Below are 9,041 nucleotides of genomic sequence, written 5' to 3' on the forward strand. Positions count from 1 at the left end.
AATGAATCTAAGCAGTATATGCAACCCATCCATTATCACTCAGTGGCTGTCTAGACTATCAGCTCCACTGTCCCAGTATTGTGTTCAAGTAACTCTTACATATTTAATACTACGTCATAATTAGTAAAAATAATAGTAATAATAATAATATAATAAAGCAGTGATCTGATGAAATTGTCCATTCATCACATAATATATCTGGCACCTGTAATGTAAGATACCCAAGATGCTAAGGGTAAAGAACATCAAGTTCAAGGACAGTCTCAATAATTCAGGGAAACCTCATCCCAAAATAAAATGAAAAAAGTCTGGTGATATGGCTCAGTGGTAGAGCATTTAACTAGTATGCCCAAGGCCCAAGGTTCAATTCTCAGTACAATCAGAAAAAAAAAAAATGGGCCCAATGGTGATGTCTGTAATCCCAACAATTCAGGAGGCTGAGGGAGGAGGACAAGTTCAAGGTCAGCCTCAGCAACTTACCTTACCAATACCCTGTCTCAAAATAAAAAAATATTTTGAGTGATATAGCCAGCCTCAGGTACTGCAATCCCCAGTACCAAAAGAAACATAGTAGCTTACTTTCCTTCTTTAGAGAACCAATAAAAATGACCCTTCAATAGTTGCTACCCCCTTCTGAAGCAGAGGATTGATCATGTGACTCCTAAACAAAATCTATGAACACAGACTGAAAAGAATCATCAAAACACCTAGCAAACACTCATTCAATGCTTGGAACCCAGCATAGGATGCAATACCTCACAAAAAAATATTCACACCATCAAGGAATAGTAAAATGGAAAGTGGTGGAGAGGGAAAATCAAAAGACCATCCCCCTTTATTTCTGGCTTGAGCAAACTATGATGTCACTGAATGAATTAAGAAACACCAAAGGAAGAGCATACATTCACTTCTGGATGTATTAAGCTTAAGGAACATCCAAATGGAAATACTAAAAAGCAAGCTGGATATATTGGTCCTTAAATTCAGGAAAGAGGTATAAGCAGAAGACAGAAAAACAAACACTTAGCAGATAAAGAAAAATGAGGAGGGGATGATATGACCCCCCAAAATTCAAACATTTAATGAACAGGTAGAGAAAGAGTCAAAGGTTTTTGAGAAAGAGAGTCCAGGAACCAGCAAGAGAAACAGAAGCATACTCTTAAGACCCCCAAGAGAAAAGAGAGCTTTAAAGGGCTGGGGATATAGTTCAGTTGGTAGAGTGCTTGCCTCACATGCACAAGGCCCTGGGTTCAATCGAAAGGAGGAGACGAGAGGGGAGGGGAGGGGAGGGGAGGGGAGGGGAGGGGAGGGGAGGGGAGGGGAGGGGAGGGGAGGGGAGGGGAGGGGAGGGGAGGGGAGGGGAGGGGAGGGGAGAGGAGAGGAGAGGAGAGGAGAGGAGAGGAGAGGAGAGGAGAGGAGAGGAGAGCTTTAAAAAGGAAGGAAAAATAAACTGTCAAAAGCTGCTGTGGTAGGCAGTCTGGAAAATGGCTCTGAATGATCTCTGCTTCACAGTGTTCACGTCATTGTGAAATTCCACCTTCAATGTGTTGGATCTAATGACATTCTTGTAATGAACACGATGAAGCAACAGTGATAGCACATCACTTCCAAGATTAGGTTACAAAAAGACTCTGGCTAATATGTCCTCTCTCCTCTTTCCCCACAAAGGTCTTGATATAGGAGAAGCAAGGTGCCATGTTGTAGTAATCCTATGCAAAGACTAAAACAGCAAAGAACTCATTTCTCCAGTAAATATCCCACAAACACTTAAGGCTTCCAGTAGCCACATGAGTGAACCTGGAAGTAGAGCCTCCCTCAGTGGAGTTAGCTCTAAGATGACTGAGGCCTTAGTCAACACCTCTCCAGCCTGATGAGAGACCCTGAATCATAGGTACAAACCACATCCAAATTCCTGATCCATAGATACTATGAAACTATAAATGTTCTGTTATTGTTAAGTTTGGGGATCATATGTTAGGTACCAATAGAAAACTAGCATGACTGCTAAGAGGGTAAATAATAGGACACAGAAAAATAGCCTCTGGTGATGTTCAAATTTCATATTTTCATTGGCTACTAGTGGAAGCAAACATAAAACAGAAATAGGCTGAGAAAAAAAAATCAAAGGTGAAGAAATAGAGATATACAACAAATGTAGAAAATTCTTTCTAAGAAGCAGTATGGGTCCCTGGAAAACTTGGAATGGAACCACCATTTGACCCAGTTATCCCAACTCCTTGGTTTATACTCAAAGGACTTAAAAACAGCATACTACAGGGACACAGCCACATCAATGTTCACAGCAGCACGATTCACAACTGCTAAATTGTGGAATCAACCCAGATGCTCTTCAGTAGATGAATGGATAGGGAAACTTTGGTATATATACACAATAGAATATTACTCAGCATTAAGAGAGAATAAAATCATGGCTAAGTGAAGTAAGCCAATCCTAAAAAACCAAAAGCCTAATGTTTTCTTTGATATGAGAACACTGACTCATAATGGCGATGGGGGGGGGGGGGGATAACCGGAGGTATGGAGGAACTTTATAGAATAAAGGGGAGGGAGGGGGCATGGGGGTAGGAAAGACAGTGTACTGAGTTAGACATTATTACTCTAACCGTATGAAGACATGAATGGTGTGAAAACACTTTGTGTACAACCAGTGACTTGAAAAATTGTGCTCTATATGTGTAATAGGAAATGAATTGCAATCTGCTATTGTATATAACAAATTAGAATAAATAAAGAATTTAATAAAAAAAGGAATCAAGCTGGAAAATGTCTTCTCACTCTGCAAAAATAAAAAAGAATTCTTTCAAAGAAGTTTGGCTACAAAGCAGAGAATAACAGAACACTAAAGCATGAAGCTGGAAAAGTTCTATTAAGATATAGACTTTTTAAGTTTAAATGAAGATAATAAAAGCCAATATAGTAGAAACTATACTCTCATGGAAACTCCTATAAAAAGTCTCAATCTCCTCAAAATTTCCTCATTAACTCTGACTTAACTGAAAACTGGCTTTCTAATTCAAGACACCTCTTGCCATGTAACCCTTTCAAGGGAAGCTATTTGGTTTCTCACAGGCCATACCCAATACTGGAAAATGAAGCTAGTACCTTTCTTTCTCCCAATGACACTGACAGATCATTATTCCTCAACCCTCACAAAAATCCTTACTCTTTTTTTTTTTTTGGCAACTGGGGATTGAACTCAGGGGCACTCGACCACTGAGCCACATCCCCAGCCCTATTTTGTATTTTTGTATTTTATTTAGAGACAGAGTCTCACCAAGTTGCTTAGTGCTTCACCATTGCTGAGGCTGACTTTGAATTCGCGATCCTCCTGCGTCAGCCTCCTGAGCCACTGGGATTACAGGCCTGCGCAACCGCACCGGGCAAAATCCTTATTCTTAACACTGATGCTAGTCAGCAACACAGTCTTCTACCTCCACCTCTTTACTATGACCTGATAACCACCTGGACACTCTCCACACCATTACATGGTCAACAACTTAACAGTTGTCACAATCCTCTATGCCACACCACTCCTGCTACTCATTCTGCTCATTTCAATACACACATGGGTGGGTCATCTAACATCAGATCCTTGCATTCTTCATACCCAATAGCAACTGTTTTCTGGATCCAGCCACTCCATCAGGTGTGAATTCACTTAATAGAACTATTTTTTACATTCATTCCTCAAATATTTACTAAGTACGTATTATTTGCTCAATAGAGAACATAACAGTTGCTGTCCTCATGAAATCCTACCTTTACTTCATATTTTCTAAAAAGAAAGCATGAAATAAAACTATCAAGTCTTGCCGGGACCGGTGGTGCACACCTATAATCCCAGTGATTCGGGAGGCTGAGGCAAGAGAACTGAGTTGTGTCCACCCACAACTAAAAAATATATTTAAAAAAAGATATTGTGTTCATCTACAACTAAAAAAATTTTAAAATAAAATATATTTAGTCATCTATTGCTAGATATCATAGTCAAGCAGAATTCTCTTACTCAACACTCTGACACATCTTTAAACAATGACACAGTTGATCATTCCACCCTCCTTGAAAACTTCCTTTCCTCCACTTCCACAACATCACACTCCCGAGTTCTCCTCCTTATTCACAGATCTCTTTTCAGACTGTTGGGTTACTCTTCATTCCTCCAGTGTATCTAGAAGGTAAGTCCCATGAAAGTAGAGGTTTCTGTCAGCTTTGTTCACGGCTATATGACCTAATGGCTAAAAGAGTACTTAGAACCATCCATATTAAGTAACTGTAGAATGAATGAATCAGTCAGTGCCCCAAGGCTCAGATGTCTTCTCTACCTCAATTCATTCCCCTGATGATCTCAACATCTCTTCACTTCACATGTGTCAGCTGAAAACAGACAAATTCTTCACACAGCCTAGACATTTTTCCTAAACTTGTGTTTTCCCCAAACATGCTCCACCAAATGCCACCTCCATCTCAGTTACTGACAACCTCATTCTTCTAGTCTTTCAGGCCAAAAACTTGAGTTATTCTTTACTCTTCTGTTTTGCTCACATCCCACATCCAAGCACCAGCAAATACTATAGGTCTACCCTCAAAACAGACCCAAACTTCAACCACTTCTCACATTTCCTCTTGCTATCACCTGGGTCAGAGCCATTCTCATCTACAACACTGTAAAAGAACCTCCTGACTAGTGGCCTTACTTCTCCACAGCACCCCTGCTCTAAAGTCCCACCACAGTCAGAGCCATTCTTTCACAGCATAAGTCAGATTATATCAATGCTCCACAGCAGTTCCCATACCTTACTCAATGTCAAACTTAGAAGCCTTCCTAGTCTACATGCTTCCTACACCCTCATCCCCATTCCCTATTCTTCTCTCTTGCTTCATTTCTCTTCATGGCACTTACTAGCATCTAAAATTCATTTACTGGTTTATTTACGTATTTTAACATCTATTTCCTCACTTAAGATAAAAGCTCCAAGATGATCCAGATTTTTATCCACTTTGTTCACTGCTATACTGCCAACACCTAGAATACCTTGGTAATATATGCTTAATATGTATTTATTAAGTGAATGAATGAATGAATAATGTTCATGGTAAAAACGTCAAAAGATGTTAGTGAACCAACTAATTATGTGCCAGGACTATTGTAACTATAGAACTAACTCATTTGACCAACCAAAGAAGTTAGGTATTATTGCTTTTACTCCCATTTTGCAGAGGAAGAAACTGAGATATTGGCTAAGGGTAAGAAAGGTTAAACAGTCTGCCTTAGGTCATACAATGGCAAGGTCGGGATTTGAACTCAGGCACAGTGACTCCAAGAGCACACAATCCAAGACATGGAAAGACCTGAATAACCATAGATAGAATCACACTATAGCCTATGACATGACTATGTTAAAACTATTTTATTGCATTTCTCTGAAAACTGATAATCAGTGTACTGATTATTTGACAAATCACAATATTTTGCTCCCTGATCTTTCTGTCAATGTTTCTAATATACTACACATAAAATGCAAATTTAAAAGCTCTCATGCTACTTCTAAAAGCATAAACATAGTATGAAACAGAGTGTTGTTGACATCAGAACATTCATTTTTAAGTTTCCAATACTAATATTTAATTAACAAACTAGCACACTAATCTAAGGATTTAGCAATAAAGAACAAAAAACAACTTATCAGATTCAATGAGGAATCACAAGGAATGACTAGTAAGCAATATTTCTTAAATAATAAAATGTAGCAGGCACAGTAATGCACACCTGTAACCCCCACAACTTGGGAGGCTAAGGCAGGAAGACTACAAGTTCAAGACCAGCCTGCACAACTTAGTGAGACTTTGTCTCAAAATAAAAATTTAAAAATGGGTGGGGGACATAGTTCAGTGGTAAGGTGCCTCTGGATTCAATTCCCAGTAGCACCCTTCCAAAAAAAAATTGTAGTTTTTTTCCTCAGGCATAAGAAATCCTTATTACTACATTGCTTCTAAATTGGACTTTCCCCCAAATTACATGATTTCATCCTTACAAAGTGAATAATCACACCTCACATCCAACAATGCAAAAGTCACTTTAGAAGTATATACACACAAGCTTCAGCCAATATCTTAGTTCACATTTGTCCCAATTAATTAGGTCAATGTATAATCTAAAAGCCAAAATGAAATACGTGGATTTTAAGTTCTCCTTCCAATTCATCTAAAATCAAAATCAGTCACTATATCAACTTATAATTCAATCTGTCCCAACACTTGCTTAATATTTAGTTTACAATCACAAACTGAATCACACATTCTCACTAGATTTATTATATACTGTTTCCTCTAAATCTCTTTAAGCAGAAGTATTTGCTAGAGGAAAATTGTCTGCTAAGTAGGCATTTAAAAAAAGCAACGATCTGCAACTACTGTAACTAATCTGTATATTTCTCTCTTGGGTTCCAGGAAAGCACTTCCCTGACTATTTTCCCAAATAAATTGGGTAAGCCTTGGGAAAGTCACTGCTTAAATTCCATCTCATGACGGTTTCTCTTCCTCCATAAATGAATTATTGAGAGTCATGCCTACTAACATCCATTACATAATTCATGTCTATCAAAGGACCTGTTTTCTGAAAAAGGAATAGCTTAAATAGCTTAACTGATAGGTAAGAATACTGTAATTTAACAGGAAGCAGGCATCCAGAAAAGATCCACGTTTACTGTCCTAAGTTGTGCAACATCAATGTGAACAACACTCAACACTGTTCATTCAGTAACATCTCCAATAACATGAGACACATGCTCCCAAAATGTTGTTAGAGCATTTCAAAGCACCTAACCTTAAGAACATATCTCAGAAATTGTGTGACCTACCTTTAAAAAATATCCATTTCATTTTTAAAGTGTTTAATAAATACTTAAATACATCTACAATTGAGAAATAAAAACAATCACCAAGAATTCAGTGCTGAACACAAAATTTCTAAATGTCCAGGTCTACTGAAAAACAAGCTGAAAAAAAACAGCTGTGCTTTGAAACGTTTAAGCGTTTTTCATACAATTACCTTAAAAAAAAAAACTGTTCAAATTGTTCATTTTACCCACTCAAAGCAGTCAACAATAACCACCTGCAACTACTACTCCGAAAGATGTCTTTCAAAGCAATCATCTGAGTCTTAGGCCTCTTCTCAAGAGGCCAGAATAAAGACTTTGAAAAAAAATATTTTAAGTTGTATAAAGAGATCTTTTAGGCACAGAGGAAAGAAAACTGGAAGACAACACCTTTAAGGAATTATGAGTAAATGAGACCTATTTCCTAAAGGTTGGTGCCAGAATGAAGTTATTTAAACCCAAGATCTCCCCTCTTCTTGGGTGAGAAACTTCAGATCCATCCACGGTCACAATTTACCCAATCCAAAGGGAATTCTCTTCCCTACCCGACCCCCAACCCATCCCGTCAGGAAAAGAAAATGAAACAACCAAGACGCTAAAGTAGAAATGTGAGATTTAGTGCAAAGCTTCTCCGACTAGCTCGAAGGCAACATCCAAAGCTCATCTCCTTTTTGAAATAAAACCTCTCATCTTCTACCTCACCACCCCCCCCAAAAAAAAAAAAAAAAAACATCTTCAATATTTTACATCAACCATCTAAACCCACAGATCCACCCTGACCGCACCCCAACCACAGGGGTCTTTCCCCACTACCTCGCGCGGAACATCACACCTCATACCTCTGCGACCCCCGGTTCGCCCAGAGCCCAGAGCCCAGAGCCCCCACCTCCCACCTAGCCCGAGGTCCCCACCGCCACCGCCTCAGCTCCCGCCCAATCACGAAGCTCGGCTGGGTGGAGCCCGCCGGTGGGCTAGGGTAGGTTGGGGTGGGATCCGCCCTCCCGTACTTCACCATCCCCCCCACACACAACCAGCAGTGGAGGGGGAGGGGGTCCCGAAGCCTCACCTACAGCTCCGCCCCTCCCCGGGGGCGCTCTGCCCTGCCCAGCCAGGGCCGGGGGCGAGAAGCCCAGAAGGGGAAGCAGAAGCCTCAGCGCCAGCGACAAGCGGGAAGCGCGAGGTCCCGCCCGACTTCCGAGCTGCCGCCACCGCGGCCGTCTCACCCTCCTGGCTGTTGCTGCCACTGCCGCCCCAGCGCCCCCGCCGCAGCCACTACCACAGCGGCCGCCGCCACAGCCACGGCGCGGCCCGGGCACCCGCGACGTCACCGCGCCCCGCCCCCTGCGCGAGACACCTAGATCCGCCCCTAGGCCCGGCCGCGCGACGCGCGTGCTCCTTCCCTGGCTCCCCGCCCTGTTTTCCCTCACCCTCCTGGGAACGCTACGCGGGGTTCGCAGCCTCTGGGCGCCTACCGGGGCGCGTCGACACAGGGTCTGGCAAGAAGAGTGACTCGCAGCTACAGTGGTAATTCGGCGCTGAAGCCAAGTCGAAGACGCGGAGTGTATACACGGCCCTGCGGCCACTGGAGGGGACCGCCAGGGCAGCTCTGGCAAGAGGCGGTAGGTGGGAGCGAGTCGAGGCGGCGTTTGTCTCCTTCTGCTTGCCGTAGGAAGTGGACTGCTGGAAGCCTAAAGAGCGACTCGCCTCTTTCCCAAACCTTACAGTCGCCCCACCCCCTCCTTCGCGGCCCGTTACAGGAATCCTGCCACCGCCACCGCCACCGCCACCACCGTAGGGAGTACTTGGGGTTGTCTGTAGAGTCAAGGCTGCAGTGGGCAGCCTTTGTCCAAGGGACGTTCGATTTTCTCCTCGCCCTTAGCTTTTGTGCCGCGGAGAGGCAGTGCGCTGCTAAGAAACACCGGGGCTGTCCACGCGGGCATCGCCGAAGTCCCTCGCCACTGTAGGTCGTTTTCCTTTGGAGATTATTCCACCACAGGAGAGCGTGGGCGGAAATTAATGTCCGCATGCAGTCCCTGCGCTGTGCCAAGTGCTGGACTACGTTACCTGTTTAATTTAGCCCTTACAACACCAAAGGCGGATCTACCGGGCAACCGGTCCCCAGTTTGATGCAACTTAATTTTCTCA

The 9,041-nt window shown here is 42.5% G+C and overlaps 1 protein-coding gene across 5 annotated transcripts in view; it reads right to left on the reverse strand.

Moving 5' to 3' along the window:
- Nucleotides 1-8,456, reverse strand: part of Erc1 (ELKS/RAB6-interacting/CAST family member 1) — a 522,872-nt gene extending 514,416 nt beyond the window's left edge. For 4 of the 5 annotated variants that reach the window (XM_077798220.1, XM_077798218.1, XM_077798219.1 and 1 more), the window contains exon 1: nt 7,963-8,201. The gene's annotated coding sequence lies outside the window, so the exon portion shown is untranslated. Of the gene's footprint in view, nt 1-7,962; nt 8,202-8,368 lie in introns of those variants that run through there. The other variant, XM_077798217.1, reaches the window with a different exon arrangement.
- Between the last annotated feature and the right edge of the window lie 585 nt (nt 8,457-9,041).

Source organism: Urocitellus parryii, chromosome 5 (genome assembly GCF_045843805.1).
Source record: "Urocitellus parryii isolate mUroPar1 chromosome 5, mUroPar1.hap1, whole genome shotgun sequence".
In the NCBI taxonomy this organism is placed as follows: Eukaryota; Metazoa; Chordata; class Mammalia; order Rodentia; family Sciuridae; genus Urocitellus; species Urocitellus parryii.